Here is a 6,000-nt window from a genome sequence, read left to right as displayed (position 1 = left end):
TTAAGAGTCGTGCTGTCCTGCTTGTTTCAACTTTGGAATACGTTTTCAGTTGGTATGCCACTTCACTCGCCCACTGTGAAATGAAATAATCGTATGGGATTGATGGCAGGAAGTTCTCCCCTGTGGAAGTTCGGCCGCCGAGTTACAAATCTTTTCAGTTAACGATACATTGAGCGAGTTGCATGTCGATGATGATGATGAACTGCTGCCAAGGACAACACACAGTCCCTGAGCACAGAAAATCTCCAACCCGGCCGGGAACTGAACACGGGCCCGCTGCATGGCAAACAGATGAGCTGACCACTCAGCTAAGGGGGCGAACTATTCGCACGCTGTGTTGCACCTGTTATCCGTACTGCACCGGAACTGTGTCTGCAGGAAACTCAGACGTGTACATTGTCTTAGCCATGGGACGAAGTGAGTAACTTACTTTGTGAGGTTTCCACGTATTACACGAACAGCTGCTTTGAAAGTTTCAGGTACTAGTAGTAACAATTTTTTTTAATAAAACATGTGCTACAGCCATAAATTTGTTAAAAGACAAACTCTGTTTTCCACATTGGCTGTATTGCAACTGCAAACCTGAGATCTCTCTGCGATGTATTGCATGCATGTAGATAAGCCTCCACATCTGTGTGGTCCAGACCCATACAGGGAAAGAGTGTTTAATTACATAATAATCATGTTTCCAAAGGCAAATTTACACAGCGCACTTATTTAAGTTTCCAATGACAGTAATCATAGGCCTACGGCATAGTTAATTGTCAAGTCGATAAACTATATTGGTGTTTGTTTACAGCTGTGCGTCAACGCCAATACTCCGTTGGGTCTAGTCTTGTCCTTAACGTTTCTGACGTTATACTCCTGAACTCTGTGCCGTAAAACGTTATAACTTTGTAGGTACATTCAGCGGCATATTTAGGTACTGTCTACAAAATGTCTTACTAATGGGTTGCGTAGCAACGAAATAATAAATTTAAATGTTATGCACGTTGCTATTCTTCACGCTTCTCACTATTTGTGACGACATATGTCCTGAACTATATGCCGTACAATCATATAATATTGTACGTACATTCAGAAAGATATATGAATACTGTGTGCGAAATTTATTGCAAATAGAATTATTAGCAAACGAGTAATAAATTTAAACGTCAAATTGATGCGGCAGTTTTTCACGCATCTCGTCGTTTATGACGTAATATCTCCTGAACTACTCATCGTACAATGATGCAGTTTAGTTCGAAGTTACATGTGCATATTGTCTGCAAAATATCTCACGACTACAGTTAGTAGCAAAGAAGTAATAAATTATAGCGTCATGCCTCACGCGGCACTTTTACTGCGTGAACAGCGTAAAAGTATTAAGCGACATACCTTGTTCCTTTCTTCATTTTGTAGGGGTTGTCAGCGACAAAAATTTCGTAAGGGTTTCAAATTATGTGTAAAGTACACTACTGGCCATTAAAATTGCTACATCAAGAAGAAATGCAGATGATAAACGGGTATTCATTGGACAAATATATTATACTAGAACTGACATGTGATTACATTTTCATGCAATTTGGGTGCATAGATTCTGAGAAATCAGTACCCAGAGCAACCACCCCTGGCCGTAATAACGGCCTTGATACACCTGGACATTGAGTCAAACAGAGCTTGGATGGCGTGTACAGGTACAGCTGCCCATGCAACTTCAACACGATACCACAGTTCATCAAGAGTAGTGACTGGCGTATTGTCACGGGCCACTTGCTCGGCCACCACTGACCAGACATTTTCAATTGGTGAGAGATCTGGACAATGTGCTGGCCAGGACAGCTGTCGAACATATTTGGTGAAAAATATTATTTTAAAGGCAAGAAAACATTTTATTAACTGGAAATACAGAAGCGTCCGATCTTACCCGTCGGCTTTGACCCATGACGTCACAAATACCGCGGAAACGAGTATAAACAATTCCAATATGGCGGATATAAAAACATCGCATACGTATTGTAAACACTGAAATACACAAGTTTCACAAAAAGCCTAATGACTGTAACGGGACAAGCGTGGGAAATTAGGGGTTTCTGGGTGCGGAGAAACTAAATATACAGAAATGTAGCGACCGACCGCCATTCAAAACCACGCAAAACAACGAAGTAAATCAACATCACAAAACTGACCAAATACCAATACGTGTTTAAAGAACATGTATACGTAATATGAAGCAATTTGATGAACATATTGATCAAATCAATATTTTCGAATCATAGGCGGCCGCTGCCGCGGCCGCATTCCAAAAAAAAACTCCCAACCTAACCTCAAGTGGGCTACGCTACAGATCAATATGTTCATCAAATTGCTTCATATTACGTATACATGTTCATTAGTGTCAAATCAATATTTTCGAATCATAGGCGGCCGCTGCCGCGGCCGCATTCCAAAAAAAAAACTCCCAACCTAACCTCAAGTGGGCTACGCTACAGATCAATATGTTCATCAAATTGCTTCATATTACGTATACATGTTCATTAGTGTCAAATCAATATTTTCGAATCATAGGCGGCCGCTGCCGCGGCCGCATTCCAAAAAAAAACTCCCAACCTAACCTCGTATTCAGGGCTACGCTACAGATCAATGTGTAGGTCCCTTACGTGAGGGGTCAAAGCCGACGCGTGAGATCGGATGTTTCCAACCTATACCCAATACACAAAACATACATAAATAACCAAAAAAAAAAAACGGAACTTACCTCAAAAAAGTTCCAGCTCCACAAACTAGATTGGCCACCACAATCACACACAAATGCACACACGCACGCACGCACAGACACACACACACACACACACACACACACACATACAAAAACACACACACACACACCAACGAAAAAATACTGAAGTAAAATAAAAACCCAACCCACCCAAACGTCAACCCCCTCCCCCACAACTCCAAAATACAACACACAAACACTATACAACAAAATAAACCACCCACCCACCTACCCAGCCCACCCTAACTAACCACTTTCGGTCTATACATTTTACCCACAGCCCTTAAAAAAACCCGAAGAATGCAATAGCCCTCTGGGACACTCTTCCGCCAACAGTACTCATCTAAATGAGACTGAAGGTTGGAAGAGCGCCTCTTCCCCCTCCCAAGAACTGACTTAACCGCTCCCCACATCCCCTCAATTGTGTTAGTGCAAGCCCCAGTATCATAATTCTTAAACTCTAGACTGTGGTTCACTACTAAATGATTAAATCCCCTCTCACCCAACCCCCTATATGAAGAAAACGCATCTGAAACTACTGTGGACCCCGGCTCTACATACTCCTCAATTAACCCCACTAATTCAGGCTTCGACCTCCCCTCCACAATCCTAAAAACACATTCAGTACCCCCACCCCCCTGAACAACAGCCCCCCACACCCAAAGACCAGCCACAGACTTCCCCCTCCCATACTTCCTTTTACCAAACTGCGACTCATCCACCTCCACAAGCACCCCATGCCCACCCAACTTACCCCTGTACTTAATAAATTCGGAACACACCTCGCGGCAAAAGGAATACCAGTCTAAAACAGTCCTCTCACTCACACCAGTCTCAAACGCGCAAAAACTCTGTCCGCAACTGTAACAAAAATAATACGTAATAAGCACAATCTCACGCATGGCCAATCTAAACTTCTCGAACCAGGTACCACGCCTTACAGAACGCCATATGCCATCTTTCCGGCAACACCACATGTATCCGTCCCTGGTCCGAGAGTCCGGAACTTTAACCAATTTCATAGGTTCACGGCACACACCGCACTTCACGACCTCGGCAATTAAGCCAAATAGCTGAAGAAATTTAATCAGCTCTAAAGCTGTCTCCCCCATCATAGCCCTCAACCGAGAACTATTAATCCGGTCTTTCATATCCATTCCTGAACAAAAAACCACAACCGAATACACTTAATAACAAACTCACCCGACGTACAGCAATGAGCATTAAATTAACCATTAACTCACTATTAGAAATTCCGCTTCAAATCCAACACCTGAGCAACAGAAAACTGACCCCACCACACGAAACAAACGAAACAAACGAAAACCATGAACACACCACCAGAGAGCACGACAAAGAAAAACAAGACATCTACAAACACGCCACAATCGCAAATCAAACTCCGCGCCGTAATGACGTCACACACCACAACACGCTTACGTCACGGGTCAAAGCCGACGGGTAAGATCGGACGCTTCTGTTGACCCTATTAACTTTATAATTACACCCCTGGATACGAAAAAACACACATTTACTGAAAAAAAAACACAGAAGTTACACAAAACCAAAGAATAAAGATATTGACAGCAGAGTCATGGAACAGCACATAAACATAGACGTCAGGGAATTTTTTTCTTTTATTTTAACAATTTTCTGTGTCCAGAAAGGCCCGTACAGGACCTACACCATGCGGTCGTGCATTATCCTGCAGAAATGTAGGGTTTCGCAGGGATCGAATGAAGGGTAGAGCCACGGGGCGTAACACATCTGAAAAGTAATGTCCACTGTTCAAAGTACCGTCAATGCGAACAAGAGGTGACCGAGACGTGTAACCAATGGCACCCCGTATCATCACGCCGGGTGATACGCCAGTATGGCGATGACGAATACACGCTTCCAATGTGCGTTCACCGCGATGTCGCCAAACACGGATGCGACCATCATGATGCTGTAAACAGAACCCGGATTCATCCGAAAAAATGACGTTTTGCCACTCGTGCACCCACGTTCGTCGTTGAGTACACCATCGCAGGCGCTCCTGTCTGTGATGCAACGTCAAGGGTAACCGCAGCCACGGTCTCCGAGCTGATAGTCCATGCTGCTGCAAACGTCGTCGAACTGTTCGTGCAGATTGTTGTTGTCTTGCAAACGTCCCCATCTGTAGACTCAGGGATCGAGACGTGGCTGCACGATCCATTACAGCCATGCGGATAAGATGCCTGTCATCTCGACTGTTAGTGATACGAGGCCGTTGTGATCCAGCACGGCGTGCCGTATTACCCTCCTGAACGCACCGATTCCATATTCTGCCAACAGTCATTGGATCTCGACCAACGCGAGCAGCAATGTCGCGATACGATAAACCGCAATCGCGACAGGCTACAATCCGACCTTTATCAAAGTCGGAAATGTGATGGTACGCCTTTCTCCTCTTTACACGAGGCATCACAACAACGTTTCACCCGGCAACGCCGATCCACTGCTGTTTGTGTATGAGAAATCGGTTGGAAACTTTCCTCATGTCAGCACGTTGTAGGTGTCGCCACCGGCGCCAGCCTTGTGTGAATGGTTTGAAAAGCTAATCATTTGCGTATCACAGCATCTTCTTCCTGTTGGTTAAATTTCGCGTCTGTAGCACGTCATCTTCGTGGTGTAGAAAATTTAATGGCCAGTAGTGTATTTGCAAGTCCTGGCATTCTCAAATACTGTGTGAATAAAGTCTGGGAATTTACGTGTCAGGAGCTATACCTCTTTTCCACCCCAACTCCTTTGATAGGTAGGTGGTTTTTATTCCCACAGTGATTGTTGCCTGCGCAGGATACGGTGGCCAATGGGCAGTGATCAGTTTTCGTCCAAAGCGCTGGGGGAGTTCACTCCTTTGTTGAGAATGGGAGGCCAACAAGCATTTGCAACCTTCGGCCAGTCGGCGATGACCGAATCGAGGCGCACGCCCTACAGTCTTTCTCAAACGATTTTGCGGAAACTATTCGGCAAAAAATATTTCATTTTTGCTTTACTTATAGCTATGTATGTCAGGTTCATGACGACATGCCAATCATTTCGTTAATGTCATAGTTATTGTGATATTTGTGTGGAAGTAAAACACTGCATGAAATTCGAAAAAGTTCGCAAAGAAAAATAGGGATCGCTATGATTTTGCGTTTGGTGCATATTACATAATACGAGGGGGTACCCAAAAAACAGGAATAACATTGCTTGGACAGAGCTTGTGTAGTACGCAT

This window comes from Schistocerca nitens, chromosome 1 (assembly GCF_023898315.1).
Source record: "Schistocerca nitens isolate TAMUIC-IGC-003100 chromosome 1, iqSchNite1.1, whole genome shotgun sequence".
Lineage (NCBI taxonomy): Eukaryota > Metazoa > Arthropoda > Insecta > Orthoptera > Acrididae > Schistocerca > Schistocerca nitens.
Note: the sequence above shows the minus strand (reverse complement) of the source record.